Source organism: Rousettus aegyptiacus, unplaced genomic scaffold (assembly GCF_014176215.1).
Source record: "Rousettus aegyptiacus isolate mRouAeg1 unplaced genomic scaffold, mRouAeg1.p scaffold_m13_p_5, whole genome shotgun sequence".
NCBI classification, from domain to species: Eukaryota; Metazoa; Chordata; class Mammalia; order Chiroptera; family Pteropodidae; genus Rousettus; species Rousettus aegyptiacus.
In genome coordinates this window covers 76,404,689-76,424,419 of record NW_023416308.1, presented here as the reverse complement: position 1 = coordinate 76,424,419, position 19,731 = coordinate 76,404,689, and the positions used below count along the sequence as shown (strand labels likewise).

Here is a 19,731-nt window from a genome sequence, read left to right as displayed (position 1 = left end):
CCTCTGTCTTGGCTCTAGCTTAGCCAGGTGTTCAGTCTCAGCCCTGTCCCAGCCAGGAACAATGGGCTAGGCTGGCAAGCCACTCATCAGCCCCAAACCCAGTCCCCAGGGGCAAAACCCTGGACTATTTTCAGCCCTTAGAGGTGGAGACAGAAAAGGATTTTCCACTCCCAGCACAATAGCTGCACTGGACCATTGTCTAGCATGATCAGGGGATACACCTGCCCCAAAATATCTCCCCTTCCCCTACCCTCTGGGCCCTCCTGCCCTGCTCCTCACCCCTCTACCTTGACATTGCTTCCTAGATCTAACTCCTGAAGGCCACTATAAAACAGCACTTCAGTCCCCTGGGAGACATGACCAGTTTGAATCAGTTTTCTCTCCTGGCAGGGACCCCAGGGATTGTTTGGCTGCTCAGAGGGACTGAAGGCCCAGAGAGGGTTGTGCCTTGCCAAAGATCACACAGCAGTCAGCACGGAGACTAGATGTGAGACCAGGGTTCTCTAGCTGCTCCTACTACCTTGGCTGTCATCGTTAGCACAAGTCTGTGCCTCAGGGGAGTGACAGCTTACCTTCAAGGTCCAGGGTGGACATCCTGGCAAGAAGCCTGAGTGGTGTGGGTGGGAGGGGCATAACTTGGGTCTGACCTTGGAGCTCAGTCCTATTTTTTACCAAATGTGATTTTAGCTTGCACTAAACTCAGAGTTACCAAGTAGCAGCTCTGGGAAAAGACAGTGGTTGGGAGGACACAGGGAAGCTGAGGAAGGAGGAACAGAGTTTTGGCCCAGTTCAGCCATCTCCAGCTCTGTGACCATAAACTCAGTTTCTTCATCTGTAAAATGAAACTGATACAACCTGTTTTCCCAGTTTACCGAACAATGGGAATGCAGTAAGGCACATAAGCACAACTATTTTATTTTTCTCCCATCAATGCTCTCTACTCAATGACGTCTAATTTCCCCCTTCCCATTCTTAAACTGCATATTTGGCAAACTCCAAAACTTTGAGTCACTTTTGAGTAACAAAGTTCAGTCTAGTTTAAAGTTCCAATTCCTACTTAATTTATTGCTTACTCCTCTCCCCCAGTGCTGAGAGGACCTCCTTACTCCTCCTTTGGGTCCCTCTCTCCTCTGGGTATTGGGTGAGATGGGGAAGGAAGGGACCAGTGTGTTCTCCCTACTACCATAGCCCTCTATTACTGTCCCTGCTTCTCTGACCATTACAACATGGCCATCAGTGCCTCTATGTGGAGGCCTCCAAATGCCGTGAATGTGTCTCATCTTCCCTGCTGAGACTCTAACTGATACCCCTCAATCTCTCCTAGAGTACTCCTCACCTGGCTTGGGAGTGGGAAAGCTCTTGTCCTTTCTCTCCTTTCCATTAGGTTTAGAACTCACAACTTCAGAGATGTCTTCAAGTCCCCAAGCCCAATGTCCAGCTGGTAGAGTCATCATGGAGGGCAGTAGAAGTTGGGGTAATAACCTGAGAAAGTATCTGACCCCAATTGTTTTCAGATTTCTTTAAAATGTGGGGCATTTTACCCCTATGTGTCCTCAGATTTATGTCCTGGAGCCAAATTCCAAATCAGCAGCCATATGAAAAGTCCCACATCATTGTGGGATTAAACTGTTAGACCAGCCTTTGTGACCAAAGCAAAATGTGGGAGAGGAAATTAAAAGCCTGCTGCATGGGTCACCACACAGCCTGTGCTAGCGTGTGTGTGTGTGTGTGTGTGTGTGTGTGTGTGTGTGTGTGTGTGTGAGAGAGAGAGAGAGAGAGAGAGAGAGAGAGAGAGAGAGAGAGAGGGAGAGAATTTGGGGCGGGGCGGGGGGGGGGGGGGGACGCGGTACAGTCCCACTTGCACCAAAAAGATACCTGGGAATAGAAGGGCCACAGGTGGTTGGTCAGCCTATAGGAGGCAGAGAGGGACCAGGAAGGGCTGCCAGGAGGTCAGACTAAAACCAGGATATAGGAGTAGACAGGCTTGGGAATGGCAAGAAAAGATAGTGTGGGGAGAAGATCCAGCTGCTAGCTCTATGGACTCCGTTTCCTTCCCTCCCTCCCTTCCCATTCTTCCTTCTTTCCCTCAGCTCCCCTCTCTCTCTCCTCCCATTTTCCTCCCCTTTTTGTTTCCTGCTCTCAGGATTCCTGGGAGCAAAAGGAAGCCAATGGGCACTTCAGCGCTTCAGACCCATTCCTTTATTTTTGAGACCAGCTCAGGGCCCTTCCCTGGCTGTGTTTAGTTGTAGTGTGGGCCCCAGGTTCATGGATGCTGTCCTGCTGCCCCCTGGTGTCCAGAGCTGGCTGCAGAGGCAAGAATGAGGGATGGGGTCCAGACCTTCACATGTGGAGTGATGAGTGAAAATGACCCTGCTGGCAACCAGGTTGATGTGGGGTGCAAGATGGGAGTAGGACTGAGAATTGAAACAGGAGACACAATTTGCAAAACATACTCTGACTTGCAAAACAGGTAACAGTGCTCGACCAAGCTTTAATGTCTATCACAGGCTAAGTTAACACTTGTAAACACCCCTGTATTTAGGCCTACATGTTCCAAGAGAAGACCGCAGACAACCTGATCCAATAAAAATGCTCTGTGAGGATTCCTGTGTTCTCAACCTAGGATCGTAGACTGTTCCAACAACTCCCTGCTTTCCAAATTCTGACCAATATCTGCCAAAGATTGTCCTTTGACTAACTCTAGCCCACACAACCTATAAGCATTCTTCCCTAATTCTCCCTTTTGGAGACACCCCAGAGGTTCCCCATTGTGAAGTCTTTGCTGCAGCAAGTAATAAACCTAGTCTTGTCGCTTGCGGGTGTATTCCCAGTGGTATGAGCTGACTGGCTTTGATAAGAGGTTGCTGCCTCTTCCTGAGTGAATGAGGGCAGGTGACATTTCAGCTCTCCATTCCAGCCTCCAGCCTCCCATGGCTCCCATCTAAAGCCACATGAACCCTGGCCGACCCACCATGGTGCACTCTGGCACCAAGATAACTCTCTGCACTGTGGAGTATTTTATCCCCTCAGAGGAGCACACCATGTCCAGTTGCTGGGTCCGTAAATGCAAAACTGAAGGGCAGACATGGCTGCTCCATCTTTAGGGCTCTGCCCCTTCCAGGCCCAGTCTTCTCAGCTTGGAGTTTCAAAAGCGCTCACTTTGTCCTCTCTAGTTCTTCCAGGATGAGGTTCCCTGATTACAGCCCCATGATGTCCTTTGACTTCCTGCTTACCTTTAAGGAGGCCCCAGATGGGGTCTCCCACCTCAACTGGCTGCCAAGAAGACACCCAATCCCTGGATCTGAAGACATAGCTCAGCAGTTGGGGAGAGAGACTAGAGTGACCCTCCCATAGGGCCTGCAGACCTGGGGCTGGATTCCAGGCCCTGAGGGCCAGCCCCTCTCTCAAGTCTGGGAGCTCTCCGAAAAGGTCTATCTTCCCTACTTCAAGAGTCCCTTCAGTACCCCCTAAATGCCCTGACATCATTTTTACCTTCTCCCTCACCTCCAAGAATGGAGGGATCACTCCTTCTTAGGCAACCCCTTTATCTGTGGGAGAGCCCCCCTCACAGGGTCCCTGTCTTCCCATCTCAGCCTTAGGGGCACACATCATCTCTACCCTCAGCTCAGGGCAGGCATGGGAGAAAGCATGACCATGACCCCAAGTTGGATCTTCTCCAGGCTTGCCCTGTCCCAGCTCCCTCCCCTGCCCTACTCCAGTGCCTCCATCCCCACCAGAGGTCCTGCCCTCTATATGCCCCTAGCAGTCCTTGCCTCCTCACATGGCAGCCTCCAAAATTGGACTCTATCCCTTGGGAGGTGTGACTAAGCACATCTGGTCCTACCAACACCTCCTGTGACTGCGCCTGGGCAGAAGTTAGGATTCACCCACCACCGGCAAGATGCCTATAATTTTGATTCACGCAACATATCAGTAAGGTAAAATGTGTCTGACTCAGTCATGTGGAAGGGGAGGTCCAAGTGCTGGGCACTTGGGGTGGAGTGGGAAACACAAAGGTAAAGGGGGAAGTCTCGGCCATCCCTGGGGCCCCACCCTCACCTCCTCATTCTACACCCGCGTACCCCTTCCACAAAGCTTTTACCCCACCTGAACCCAAATGCCCCCACTCACGAGGCATAGAGACACATAACACTTTGAGTCAGACAGACTTAAGCTTGAATCGCGGCTCTAACACTCATTAATCAGGTGGCCTTGGGCACTTCAGTTTCCTCATCATAACAAAAGCGATAAACATACTCACTTCATATTTTATTTGTACTCTCTGTCTCTTCCTGCCAGGATAAAAGCTCTCAGAAGACCGGAGTTTTTGTCTATTTTGGTCACTACTTTATCCCCAGCGCCAAGAACAGTGCCTGGCGCATAGCGGGTGCACAAAAATTACTTGTTGAATAAAAACATTAATTAGGTTCATAGTTAAGAATAAATGAAATAAACTGTGTAAACTGTTTTGCAGGATACCAGTGGGTATTCATTACATTTATTCTTTACCTTTGAAAAGCAAGTCAAATAAATTATTTCATGTAAGTTTCACAATGGACCTTTGAGTCAAGAATTTTATTATTATTGATTCATTCATTTATTTATTCAAAAGATATTTACCAAGAGCCTACTATGTGCCAGGTACTATTCTAAGTACTTGGAAATCATCAGTGAATAAAATAGAAGAAGAAGAAGAAGAAGAAGAAGAAGAAGAAGAAGAAGAAGAAGAAGAAGAAGAAGGAGGAGGAGGAGGAGGAGGAGGAGGAGGAGGAGGAGGAGGAGGAGGAGGAGGAGACGACGACAAGACTCCATTATGGAGCTAACATTCTACTGGGGTGAGAGAAACAAAAAGCAACAGACGTAAAATGTAAAGTACATGATCTGTTAAAAGGCAACGAGTGCTGTGGGGAAAACAGCACAGCAAGAAGAGGGACTGACAGGGCAGGGAGTTTGCACTTTTAAATAGGATGGTCAGGTGCAAATTTTGGAGAGGCCAAAATAGGGCATTTGAGCAGACCTGAAGTCAATGTGGGAGTTTACTGTGGGAAGAGACATCCAAACAGAGGGAACAGAAAAACATAAAGATCTGACTGCGAGTGTGAGGAGTCCTGTGGCTTGGGTTAGAGACAGGAGACGCAGAGGCCAGGAATCAAGGAAATCCAGTAGGGTATTAAGTGAGGTGGAGATCCATGGCAGAGATGCAGTCTGACTTACATTTTAAAAGGTCAGTCTGGCATCTGGGTTGTGAATAAACCGTAGTGAGACAAGATCAGGGAGTAGAGTTAATGAAGGAATCCAGGAGAGAGATCATGAGGATTAGGCGGTTGAGGAAAAGCAGAGTCTGCCATCCCAAAATATGTTTTGGGGGATATGGTTATTAAGAAACAAAAGGCCCAGAAAGAACCTTTGACCCTCCTCCTTTACCTACCTAAAGGCAATCAGGTAGGAAAACCTGCTTCAAGAAGGGACCGTTAGCATATTTATCTTAGCATATATTAATTAAATGGCAGACAGGGAGGATCCAAACAAGCATTAGACTCCCTTCTGTCACATTGTTTGAGTGGCCTAGCAAGAATCTGTTTACCACATGTTTGTTTGCTTCTTCTCATCTACCTATGAATTGCCTACTTTTCCTTTGAAATCTCAGACCTCTGCTTCACTCTCCTTCCTTATTCCAGAATGGCACATAAGCTCCAACTGCCCAATGTGTCTTCTGATCTCATACTCGTATGGAAACCCTGTATGTACATACGTGACAAAGTTTGTCATTGTCTCCTGTTATGTTGATTTGATTATTAGTCCAGCCAAAAGAACTTAGAACGGTGGAAGGAAAATTATTTTTCTGCCCCTGCAAGGTGGTGAGAAATGGATTGATATCAGATGTATTTTGAAGGAATAGCCAACAGGATTCCTTATAGTTTTTTCCTGTAAGTTTTGACAGGCAATAAAACAGATCCAGAGATGGTCTAGTGAGATGCCACACAGCTGATCAGTAGGTGGGGTAGAGGAGTAGAGGATGGAGGAGGGGTGGCAAGAAGGTCCTCAGGTCTACTGCAGTGTCTGGGAGAGGAGAGGGCAAAATGGGAGAAAGGGTTCTGCTGCAGCAGGTCACAAACCAGCCCCAGGGCAGCTGGGCGTTGATTTGATCAATAGCCTTTTCCTCTTCCCCTGATTTCCCCTATGATGGCCTTTTAATTGGGTCCATTCGTTCTAAGACCATAGGCTAACCCGAGCAGACGCCAGAGTGTTTGCCTATTATTAAATAGATTAGGAAATAGCCCTCTGTCTTGGCCGGCCAGAAAAGTCAGAGACACTACACAGCATCTCTGAGGAGTAACTGCAGGCCCTTGGTGCACTGCAAGATTCATGCCAGGCATCTTGCCTCTGACGGTGCTGCTTCTCTGTCTGCAGTGACCGCACCCCTGCGTTGCTCAACTAGTAAATGTCTCCTCCTCCTCCAAGGCTCAAAATCCTCTCCTTGGTGAGTGAAGCCTTGTTGATTACCGTTCTTGCCCTCAGTTAGCTCATGTCCCCGGGCAGACAACTCACACATGTGCTAGAGAAAGATCCCTCGCTGGAGGGCCTGCCTCCAACACAGGACATGTTCCAATGTGGGATTTTCAGGGAAGAGGAACACCCAAAGAGCATTTAAATCACAAGCCCACTTAAGGAAAAAGACTTTTCCTTTCCCCTAGTTACACCTCACAGAGGAGCTGAGGAGGGGGCTGTTGGGAGGCAGGGAGAGGAGAAGAGAGTAAGTGTTAAATTAATTCGATGGAAATGAGATGGAAATGTAAACTGTTCTGGAGAAAAAGAAAACTTTCATGGCAGTAATGAATCCAGATTATTAAAAAGATGATTACTTCCATTTCAGACATAATCTACTGATATCCCCTATGAAAGACGACGATTTAGTTCTCTTCCCTCATCCTCCCGTTGTAATTTTTGGGTAAATTAATATTCAGTTCTTACATTTTTATGACTTACATTTTATGAAGGTATTGTTTGCAGTTAACTCTATTAGTACGTTGTCTTTTAATAATTGCCTCACTGTATGTCCATATGAGGTATATACTCTAAAGACAAAGAAAAATAAATATATAGAAATCTTAAAAGTATTTATAATTATATCATGAGTTGTTAGTGAACACTTAAAATGTGGCTCATCTAATAGGCAGAATGTGGAAATAGGTCAAGAAAACAAACTGGTAATGGCAGTAAGCTAACACAAACATTACTAATTTATCATTTTTAATCAAGACAGTGACAAATGTAAAGAATTGGTATTTGCCAAGTCACATCATAGATAAGCCCTGGCTGGCTATTCTTAAAATAGAAATTTATTTTTAGATCACAGTCTGTACATGAACAGCATGCATTCTCAATGCAAGTGATGTGAGAATTGGGTTGGAGGTTAAATATATTACTCATTTTATGTATAAAATACAGATATACATGCAGTACCTAAACAGATATACAGCATATCTATAATATTAAAATTTCATAGAGGGGGACAATTAGGTAAAAAATGTCTAAAGGGCTCTTTGGGGGCAGAGGGGAAACTAATGGGGAAAAAACATTGACAAATACTGTTCTATATTATAGTCTCAGTCTTGCATAGGTAAAGTTCAAGCTCCTTAAGCACACGGATTTTTTTTTTTTTTTTTTTTTTTTTGCTTTCAATGCTCTGTTCTCAGTGCCTAGAACCACACTTGACACATACTGGGTATCTATCAAATATATATTAACTAAATGAGTTCTTTTACTTTAGAGCAGAGACACCCAGGGTGATGATAAAAGTACCCTGACACCCATTGCTCTATGATCAAAAAAGAATAATCTAACATTTGGTCAAGTCCTTCTTAGGTCCAGTCCCTAGCCACATGTCCAGTTCCACCTACAACCATCATATCCCCTTAAGTGACTTTATTCTCTTCAGCCTGCCATCTTTCATGTTCTCTGCTGCAGGGCCTTTATGTATAATGCTTTCTGCTCTAAATCGCCCTTCTTGCAGCCTAATAACCCCAACTGGTCCTTCATTAACATCCCCAACTGACTCAAAGTTTTTCATAACCCTCCATGTAATTCTTTTTCATAACATTAAACACAGAGATGAGATAGCATGTCCATATATAATGAATCAATAATGCTTTCGTTATAAAAAAAGAAATTACAATTATGTGATGTGACAAAGATGTTTGATATACTATAGTAATGTATAAATGTATCAAACCAACAGTGTACACTTCAAACCCAGTCAATGTTATATGTCAGTTATATCTCAATAAAAGAATAAGTGCTTAGAAAAAAAGAAATGTGGCTTGTCTAAATTGACTCATGTTGTAAGCATAAAATACACACTCGATTTCAAAGACTTGGTACAAAAGAAAAGATTGCAAAATATCATTAATTTTTCATATTGGTTACATGCTGAAATGATAATATTTTGGATATAATGGGTTAAATAAATTATATTACTAAATTTAATTTTATTTATTTATGATTACTTCTTAAATGTGGTTACTTGACAGTTATAAATTACACCTATGCCTTAATCATATTTCCATTGAACAGGCCTAGGAAGTGATCATCAATGGCTGCTAGTGAATATAATAGTCTCCTAATACCCAATCCACTGACCAAAATTTAATATCGAAAAAAGAACTAGAAATCATGTCTTGCTAATATTGTGCAAAAAAATGTTGGAAAGATTTTTCTAGGGCTGAGAAGCCAAAGAAAGAGACTGACATGCCAGAATTACATCAAGAATTTATTAAGGAAACTTATGGACAGAAGCAGCTACTCTGGTGGCAACAAGACAATAGAATTCTGCACCCAAAAGCAGATGGACTTTGTTATACATAGCTAAGCGGTGCCTGCTTAATACAAGTAGCTTGCAGCCACACTGCATTTGCCTGTTAAGAACTGTATAATCCAAAGCAGTAAACAACTTAAGGGGCCCACATACCTGTACAAAAATATTCCCTTCAGGTGATAGAGGCCCACCTCTCCAGGGGTGAACTAGCGGTCTGCTTGCTTCATAAGTTGGTGTTGTCGTGTTAAGTGCCAAGAATTATTTTGCCTAACGAAAGAAAGCACACACTACCACTTATGAATTCTTGCCGAAAGTAGGTAAACAAACAAAAACAAACAAACAAACCTGAATCTCATCAAACCTCCAGATTTAACTACCAGTTTTTAGGAAATACTAGGTACAGAGGAGCATGTTAAATAACAACATGGGGATACAATTAGCTAGATCCAGAATTTGAGAATTTTTATAGGATAAATGATCTGGTTCCTTCATAAAGAAATGAGGAACAAATGGCAGAGGAGTAGACATAGGAATGAAAGGTGAAGCCGAGATCCCATCTCCCTTCATCGCTACAAAGGTGTAAGGCCCCAACTCCCTAAGTGCTCAGAAGCCACTATCTCAAAGGGAAACAGGGAATAAATCTGAAATAGAGAAGAGACTGGATCATATTTTGTTTTCCTCCCTGTTATAAGCTGAATTGTGTTCCCTTCTCAAATCCATATTTTGAAGTCCTAATACCCAATACCTTAGAATATAACCTTATTTGGAGCACGGTCTTTAAGAAGGTAATTGAGTTAAAATGGGGTCACTAGGGTGGGCCCTAATCCAGTATTGCTGGTGTTCTTATAAGAGGAAATTTAGACAGAGACACGATATAAAGACACAAGAAGAAGACCGCTATCTACAAGCCAAGGAAATAGGCCTGGAACAATCCATCTCTCATGGCCCTCAGAAGGAATCAATCCCGCTGTCGCCGTGATCTTGGACTTCTAGCCTCCAAAACTGTAAGAAAATAAATTTCTGTTGTTTAAACCCCCAGTCCATGGTACTTTGTTAGGACAGCCCCAGCAGGCTGATATATCCACCACACAGAGGGGCAGAGGCACTCGTGAGAACTATCCAGTCCATTACAGCTGCATGTACTTTGTATGTCTCTCCCCATGTGGTAATGACTCATTGAAATTTCTTCTCAGGACCTGAATTTCCCTTGCTGGTTTAACAAGTTGTCATCATGGTGGGGAACATGGCCCTCCTCACTCTAATTGGTCTAAATTCTCACCTTCACACTCCCATGCTCTATTTTCTTTTTAACCAGTGTTTCACAGATTTGTTTTCAGAAATATTGATGATCTTGTATCAAAGAACATCATCTCCTCTGTTGGTTGCGTGACTCAACTGATTTTCTTTCTCTTATTGTCATCTACAAATTCTATGTGTTGCTATAAATGGCTTAGAATTGCTTTGTAAGCTTATGTAATCCATCATTGTATAAGGCCACATCTTATCAGGTGTGTCAATGTAAGAACTGTCTAAACTTGTAGAGAATTTTTATGAGTTCATCTGAGCCAAACTGATAACAATGCCAGGAAACAAGATCTCAAACACTACTAAAGAATGACAGTTTTGCAGTTTCTTTTATGAATTTTAAATTAAGGAGGGAATGCAAGGAAGAGGAAGATACAGTGGGAGAAAGCAAGGTGGAGATTGGATTACAGGATAGTTAACATTATGTGTTCTTTTGAGGGTGGTTATTCTTCTCAGGGGTTTTTCAAAAATGTGGTAAATGCATGAAAAATGATGGGCAGGGCTTGTTTAAGGCAAAGATAAACCTTTTACTAAAGAAGTTATAGGCCTGGGGCATGACTACCCACCATGACCTGCCCAGTTAGGAATTTACAATCAGATCACCCTGTGAAGTTACTTTTGGTTAGATTTATTACAGTGCCTGTATGTTTGGTGTTGAAGTTGTGTGTGTGTGTGTGTGTGTGTGTGTGTGTGTGTGTGTGTGAGAGAGAGAGAGAGAGAGAGACAGAGAGAGAGAGACAGAGAGACAGAGAGACAGAGAGAGAGACAGAGACAGAAACAGAAAAGCAGAGAGACAGAGAGATTGAGACTGAGAGCTTGCTGGAGCCACTGCCTACATAGGGGACACACCTAGGCCAACCTTCTGCAGAGGCAGTATCATCAGTCATTGCCTATACGATAGCTTTCTGGTCCTCTAAACACCTTATACCGGTACCTGTGTTGCTGAGGTGGTGATCTTCATTGTTGGGCATTCGTCTCACAGTACACAGTACAGTCTCCATTTCTTTCATTTCCATTTAATCTTCTTGAGGCAAATCAAAACCCTTCAGCACCTACAGTAGCATTCATATATTTTAAACATTCTTCTCCAGGGTCTTTGAACTGGTAAGTTTTCTTTTCCAGTGTGGGGTCCATGCTGAACTCCCTATTTAAAGCCTGAAGAAAAAGGAAAATGCTGATTAAAATTCAGGAAAACAGTAATAATGTAAGGAGATCCAAATTTTTATTTTATTGATGTTCTTTCATGGCGAGATTTTGTTCCTGTGTTCACCCTATAGATAGAGGAACATTCAGACTCTTTTCATCACTATCCTTATAGGTAATCTTGGCCCATCCTTCGCTTTCTCATCTTCTGCACACCATATAGATGAGTTTGACAAAATTTTGTTGTTTATACAAAGAACCTGGACATTTTTTCATTACTGTCTGGCACCCTTCCATCTTTTGCTTTTTTCCAAATCCTGGACATATACTATAACTCCATAAGTTACCTGGAGAAAAGTTGAATACCGTAGCTTGCTTGCCTAAACTTAGAAGTGTCGAATACTTTGGAAGGGTTTTCTTTCTTGTCATTTCTGTTCCTGGAAGACGCAGCAGGATTCCAATGAAATGTCTCTCTTCCAATCTGTGTAAGCAGCTCAAGGTGGACCCAAACCCTCCTGATCTGGGTCTATTTTCCTAGCTACCCTTGCTTTTGTTCTTCTAGACTTTCTTGTCCATTTCCAAGAGGGGCAAGATTGAGCTTCCACTAGCCATAATCTGAAGTGGTGGCAGGTGAAGGTATTTTGGTATACGCCAAACTCCCTGGTAAGTGAGGACATCTGTGGCCCTCTCCAAAAGAGAGAAGGAAGTCAGTAAATCATATCTCCTTATTCTCAAACTTTGGAGGTAAAAATTAATTAGAAAGAACAACTCAGTTGTTTCTTAGATGATGATTTTCAGTGAAGTACAGCATTATTCTGTTAGTACTTTTCTGATCTGAAAATTGCCAGAAGCCCCAAATTAGCACGGTATAAGCCAATACAAAACACCTTAGATAATGAAAAGAACACAGGACAACACCACCATTTTTTACAGCATGAATGCCAAAAACAGCATTCATATAAGATGATCAGAGAACTAGATATGTGCCCAGGACCTCAGGTGGAAAGTAGTTGATAGTAAAAAATTTGCACATAACACTATCCAAAATGGCATCAAATATTCTGACTGCAAATTTTGTCATTTATCACATAAAAACAACTGCACATAAAATGAGATAAATAATTCATCTGCTTTTTAATTTTATAGTGAAGTTTAGTGTGAAAAATTAGCTGAATGCTGACAATAATAAACTGTATTCCTAGAAAAGAGATATGATGTGCGTCTACTTAAATTTTGTCTCACCAATGAGACCATAAGCATCTTCAGAGAAAAAATTATTTCCAACACTTCCTTTAATTCTACAATGCTTCTCCCTTTCTTAGTTTATATGACAGGCATATGAGGAGTTCAAGAAATATCAGTTGAATTGTAACATCTTGTTCTGTTATTTAAATAAAACACTTTAATAGTTAAAGAAATATTTTGATTATTTGCTCTGTGCTAGGCACAGTGCTAAGAATTTTATATACATCACCTAAGTTAATTTTTAAACACTTAAGGGGACAAAAATATTACCCCCCCCCCTTTTAATGAGTGATTGGCCCTCTGACAGGTGAAAATGTGGGCTTTGTTCTGCATTTTTATTATTCCTGTTACCAGGCCACTAGTGTCCAGTTCTAGTTTCTTTCCTTACAGATTGGGTGACCTCAAACAAAACCATTGACCTCTTTGAGGCTCAGTTTGCTCCTCTGAAAAATGGGAGTAATCATCTATTCTATATAAGGCTTGATAAGCCTAATGTTAATTTATGCAAAACTACTTAGAAAACGGTAATTTCTTATGTAAATTTTTGTTTATAAAAATTTTTGTTTATAAAAATTTTCAATTTTTCTCAATACTGGGACACTATCAAGTCCCAGCATTTGGGACAATTTTATTAAATGTGATATCTTTATTTAAGAAAGTGATGTGGACGACAGGAAAAATGGCATAGATCATAGAGGCTTTGTTCATCCCTCTTGCGACCAAATCGAAGTTGTTACAGAAACACAGAGCAAACGGCAAGCAAAGTCACCTGGGATCTAGATGAACAGAAGCACTACAACTAGGGAGAGAAATAAGAAAACCCTGCAATAGTAAAAGGTAGGAGGGTGCAAAGACATGAAGATGCCTAATCCCTAGCGGCTGAGTAGAACAGAGGCTACCACAGCAGCAGTCTCTTAAAGGGGCCATGTCTGCAACTGGACTTTCACGGTAATGGACCAGCTTGCTCTGAGCACCAATGCCAGGTCGACCACTGAGGCAGGGGGCCACCGGGGGATTATAGGGGGGCACCGAGTGTCAGAGTGAGGACCCAAGGCGAGGCTCTCTCTCAGGCAGAAGTGATGGCAGTATCCATTGTTCCTCTGTTGAGCCCTCCTGCCTCCCAGTGTGCAAAAACTCAGCACCGCCATAGCTGAGATATCTTTAAACTGTATAACAGAGGTTGCTCTGCCTAGAGGATTCCTTGAAATTCCACCTCCTCCAACTCACGGCCCCACCTAAGCCATATCCAGTTGTGTCCTCCTTGAGTCTGGAGCTCCTTGCTGAGCCTACTCCAAGACTCACACTGGTGGCAGCTGACCACAATTTCTGGCATGGCCTCTTGAGGCAACTAGAAGCACAGCATCTATGGACTGCTTGCTGAATCTTAATAGGTGGCCCCAGAAGGACACAGTTGGGGGCTAAAATTGGCCTGCAGTCGAACCCCTCTCAGGATTGTGCCTCTGGACACCTACTACACAAAGCCATGCTAATAAGACCCGGAGACTTAGGAGCTTTGCTTAGTACATAGAAACTAACACAGAAAGGCAACCAAAATGGGAAGACAAAGAAGCAGAAATCACATAAGTGAACAGAACAGAGATCTAGGAATAATGGAGTTAAGCAGTCTAACAGATACAGAGTTCAAGTCACTGGTTATAAAGATGCTCAATGAACTTAGAGGAAGAGTAGATGAACTCAGTGTGAACTTTAACAAAGAGATAAAAAAAAAACCATAAAAATGGAAAAGGAAATTATAAAAGGGAACCAGTTAGAAAAGAAGAACACATTATCTGAGATGAAGGGTATATTAGAGGGAATCAACAGAGTGAATGAAGAAGAATATTGAACCACCAATACGGAGGATAGGGAAGCCCAGGTCACCCAATCAGAATGGCAAGAAAAAAGAAGCCAAGAATAATTTAAGGAGTCTTTAGGACAAAACTGAGTATAAAAACATTCATGTAATAGGGGTACCTGAAGGAAGAGAGGGAGAACAAGAAGTTCTGTTTGAAGAGCTGTTTGAAGAAATAATGATGGAAAACTTCCCTAATCTGGTGAAGGAAATAGACGTACAACTCAGGAAGCTCAGAGATTCCCAAGAAAGAGGAACCCAAAGAAGCTCACACCAAGACACATCATCATTAAAATGCCAAAGGTTAAATACAAAGAGAGAATCTTAAAAGCAGCAAGAGAAAAACAGTTGGTTACCTATAAGGGAGCACCCATAAGACTGGCAGCTGATTTCTCAAAAGAAACCTTGCAGGACAGAAGGACTTAGCACAAAATATTCATCGTGATGAAAACCCAGGATCTACAACCAAGATTACTTTATCCAGCAAAGCTATCATTTAGAGTTGAAGGACAGATAAAGAGCTTCCCAGACAAAAAAATAAGCTAAAGGAATTTATCAACACCAAACCAGTATTACATGAAATATTGGAGAGACTTCTTTAAGAAGAAAAAACATGTATCAAAAACATGAATAAAGAATGGGAATACCTGTATTCCTATCAACAAGTGTCTCAAATAGAAAAGAATTAAGTGCTCCAGCCAAATAATAGAGTGGCTGAATAGATAAGACAACAAGACGCCTACATATGCTGCCTACAAGAGACTCACTTCAGATTAAAAGACAAACAGAGACTAAAAAGGAGATACAAAAAGAAATTGCCTTGATGGACCTAGAGGGTATTGCACTAAATGAAGTAAGTCAGGTAAAGACAAATATCACGTGATTTCACACACGTGCGGAGTCTAAAGAACAAAATAAACATCGATAACAACAAAAATGGAAACAAGCTCATAGATACAGAGGATATTTTGAGGGCTACTAGACAGGAGGGGGTTTGGGAGGATGGCGAAAAAGGGAGAAGGGATTAAGAAATACAAATGGATAGTTACAAAACAGTCATGGAGATATAAAGTATAGCATAAGGAAAAAAGTCAACCATGTTGTAAGAACATGTAAGAGGGAAGAGGGGTACTAGGTTTAGTGGGGCGGTCACTTGAGCTCTAATCATTATGCTGTACAACTGAAACTAATATATTATTGTATGCCAACTATTATTGAAAAAACTCATTAAATTATACAATGTAAATATGAGCAACTAATTGTCTATTATATTTCAATAAAGCCAGAAAAAGATTATGTATTTATTTTCTATTTAATTTTCAAGTAAATAATACATTTGCTTGCTTCGAACAAAAAAAAATATTGTAAAAATTTTATTGATTCTGTGAAGTAACCACCATTCTTGGTTTCTTCTTTATCTTTTCAGATAACTGTATGCATATAGAAGCTCTAAAAGCTGTGTTGCTTTTTTCTTCCTTTTACACAAAAGGCTGCATAGTTATGCAAATATTTCTAGCTTTTTTCTGCAGATTTTCTGAAGGTCTTTCCATACCAGTACATAAAAAGTTTACTTGTTCTGTTTACAGCCATAGTTTATTTAACTAGTTCCTTATAAATAGACATTTAGGTCATTTCCAATCTTTGGATATTGACTTCTTGATTTCTTAAAGAGTTGAAATGAATGAAAATATCAGCTCTCTATTTGTTATGAAGTTTAACAATTTAAAAAACAATATTATCAGGCTGTACCTCAGAGTCAACAAGTCTGATTTAAAAATGATAGGAATCTGTTGGTACCAAGTGAAAGATATGCCCCCTGATCTTGAGGTTCAACACTCCTGTAATTTGGCTCCTTGCTTCACTTGATTTTGTTATCCCTCAGTCCCCCTGCAGCAGGCAGAGGCCAATGAGTTTCCAGAGGTAGTTTAAGCAGCAGTCCTCTGTGGAGGTCTCTGCTTTCCCACAGGCACTATGCTCCTACTAATGCATGTTAACTTCTACATTAGGAGCAGCTGCAGTGGGCATGGTCTGATAGGAAGGAGCTAGACTGAAAAGAGAAAGACCTAAATCTTGCCTCAGCAGTCCTGAGTTCTAGTTCCGACTGACATTTCCTGGATATGTAAGTAAGTCATGTAGTCTACCTGAGCCTCCCTTTCCTCATTTGTAAAATGGCAATCATCAGAGCATTTACTCAGACTCCATGTGCAAATGAAGCAGGATAATGCATGCAAAATACTTAGCATAATGCTGGCTCATAGCACACCTGAAATAAATGGTAACCTGTTTTATTAGCAGAGCTTGCAAGGATAAACAGGACTCATTAAGAAGATATGGAAAGAAACATGTGTAAATAGTAGCCATGGGAAGGAGGCAGGGCAAGGATGGCCAATCCAATTTTGTAGTTAAGGAAAATGAGATCCAGAAATGAGAAATGGACAATGACTTACCCACATTTCCCATCAACGTACATGACGGCAGGCAAGGAATCCGAGCCCTCGGGAAGAGATGCCAGGGCAGAAATTCCTGGGTCATGAATTTGTGAATTAACACTTGGTTGAGCAGCTGGAATGTGGTGGGAATGTGAAAGGGGAAATTCCCAGGAAGCAGTGGCCCTATTTAGGACATGAGCCAGCCATGGCTGCTGGACCGATAGAGCAAACAGGAGCAACATGAAACTCCTGGGCCTCAGGAAAGGGGTTGGAGAGTCCTGATGTCATGGCTGGGGCTGAAAGAGCAGCATTAACCTCAAGAGGAGGCAGCAGGCACATCAAGGCTAAGGGCTGACAGGGGCAAGGGAAGTCTCAGGAGTCATTAGAAATTCCAGACATAGTTCGTCCAGCTATTGCTCTCACTGGACACCTGCCAGCTGCTGAGGTTTCTGAGGTCATAGGTCGAGGCTGGGACAGGGAGGAGAAGGAAGAGGAAGAGGAGGAAGCAAGTTTGCTGCCAGACATGCTTTAATGGAGGATTCCATTAAAGTCTCCTGACACCAGCTTTGAGCCTGCATTCCTCTCCTCCCCCTCCCAAGCCCATCTTCCCTTGGCCTCAGTGGCAATGGTCTGCTGCACATCTTACTGCTCTGGCTGCTCCTCCTCAGTCTCATCCCCAGTCATCTCTTCTTTTCTTCCTGAACTGATAGGTCCAGCCTAAACCCTCTTCTTTCTCTTTCTTCTCCCCTAAAGCAACCTCATCTACCCGGAAGCTTAGAGCAGGGATCCCCAACACCCAGGCCACGGACCAGTACCAATCCATGGCCCGTGAGGAACTGCACAGCAGGAGGTGAGTGGTGGGTGAGCTAGCAAAGCTTCATCTGTATTTGCAGCCGCTCCCCAGCGCTAGCATCACCACCTCAGCTCTACCTCAGATCATCAGGCATTATACATTCTCATAGGAGCACTAGTCCCTGGGTACCAAAAAGTTGGAGGCCACTGACCTAGAGAATTAAACATTAAGCTCGTAAGTCCCAAATCCGTGTCTCCAACCCACTGCCAATTCTGGGTGATGAGATCTGATTTTGTTAAAAAGCCGCCAGGTTTCTCTGCCTCTCTATGGGTACAAGGATCAAACCACTGGGCTATGCTAACGAGAATAGGCATTTCTAGGGGCTGAAGTGCAGGTGAGGCTCTGCATACCCCGGAGGGCCTGGGGACAGTGGATTGACCAGGCAAGAAAGGCTGAGGGCTGAGGGGAAGACGCTGGCAGTCAGGGCCACAGCCAAACCCCTACTCGCCCAACTCTAGCACATATTCCCCTCCTCCAACCATCTTGGAGAACTGGAGCTCAGCCTATTAGAAGTAACTGAAGCTCCTATCCTCCTCTAGAAGCTGCTGGAGCAGGTTCCTGTACATTACCTTCAGCATTCACTCTTCTTTACACCCCTATAGTTTCTCGATGAGGGTTCTGTGACTCTGCCAAGAGGCTTTATCAGATGTGTGGAGCACATTTGACCAGAAGTGCCAGAAAGTTTGGGAACAAGCCTTTAACCAATGATGGCTAGAATTTGGTAGATAAATGCTTTGTGCTATCTCTTAGAAGTTCCCAATGGGGTTGACCCCCAGTAATGCTCTGTTTATTGACCACCCTGAATAGCCTTCCTTCTTTTTCTTGTCTCACTTCCTCAACTCCTTACTGACACTTCCTAGGATCACCTCAGAAATTAACTACTTGCACTTGAAACCTTGTTTCAGGGTCAGCTTCTAGGGGAACCCAAACCAAGATACCTCTCTGTCGCCTTCACATTCACATCCAATCTGCCTAAGTCCTGTCGAGTTGACTTCCTAAAAAGCCCCACAACCCACCTTCTAGTCAGCTCCTCATTTATTCCCCTCCTTCATCCCCAACACCTTGGCCACCACTTGCCTGACTACGAACCCAGCCTCATTACCGGTCCCTGCCTCCTCTTCTGGCCCTCCAGACAGCAGCCATGACAAGTGGTCTAAGACACAACGCTAATTATGTCCCTCCCCTGTCTAACCCCTTCCGTAGCTCCTGTCACTTTCAGGATAAATCAAGCTTCCCAACCTGTTATTCAAGGCTCTGCAAAACCTGGTTCCTACCCCTCTTCAGCCTTGTCATGTCCCACTGTTCCCTTCCCTGGACTCTCCAGTAGGCTTGAGCTTCACGAGTTTTCCAGAATCTACCATATTCCCTCTCTCTTCCAGGTCTTTGCATGCTGCCGCCCTCCCAGGAACACCATCCCTCAATTCTACTCAGAACTCTACATCTTGAATACTCAGCTTAAGACACACTTGCACTCTGACCTACTCTGTGCCCCTTGCTCCGAGGCTAAGCCAGGATCCCTCTAGGCTCCTATGCCTCAGTTCATGTCTCTATGTCCCAAAGCCCACACATCTTGATTTATCCTCTCTCCACACCAAATACTTCTTAAGGGCACTAGCCATGAACATTTCATCTTTGTATCTCTAATATCCCAATCATGCCTGGACACGTAGCAAGGATCAAAGAATAAATAAATGATAACGATAACTCTAAATCCCCAAAGAAACCTATATTCATGCCTTCATTTAGATATTTAGAGTGCTGTGCCAAGTGTGGGGAAAATAGGGCTGGTGAACAGTAGACGCAGTGCCTGCCCTGTAAGAACATCTCTGACTGTGAGGAAGAGATGTAAAGAGAGACAACATCAAGCTGGAGTATTGAGGTGTCAGAGGCCAACACTGGGGCCTTGGGAGCCCAGAGGAGGCCCTGGCCCCTGTCAGCTGGGGAAGGAGACAGAGAAGGTTTCTGTGAAAAGATGCTTCCTATCTGTGCTAGCCCTGCTCACCCTTCTGTCTTTGCAGAGCATGCAGGGGAGTTGGGAAGTCAAAAGAGAACAAGGACTATCAATGTGTCCCCTACAATCTCATCTCCT

The 19,731-nt window shown here is 43.2% G+C and overlaps 2 long non-coding RNA genes across 2 annotated transcripts; one reads left to right on the top strand and one right to left on the bottom strand.

Annotated features, from left to right (window-relative positions):
• Positions 1–1,839: 1,839 nt before the first annotated feature.
• On the top strand, positions 1,840–4,558 carry LOC118602952. Its single transcript, XR_004951051.1, has 2 exons — positions 1,840–3,938; positions 4,300–4,558. It is a non-coding gene; the product is annotated as an uncharacterized LOC118602952 (long non-coding RNA).
• Positions 4,559–8,536: 3,978 nt separating this feature from the next.
• LOC118602867 lies at positions 8,537–17,034 on the bottom strand. The gene is made up of 3 exons (XR_004950930.1): positions 16,808–17,034; positions 11,055–11,275; positions 8,537–9,082 (listed from the first exon to the last, which is right to left on the bottom strand). It is a non-coding gene; the product is annotated as an uncharacterized LOC118602867 (long non-coding RNA).
• Between the last annotated feature and the right edge of the window lie 2,697 nt (positions 17,035–19,731).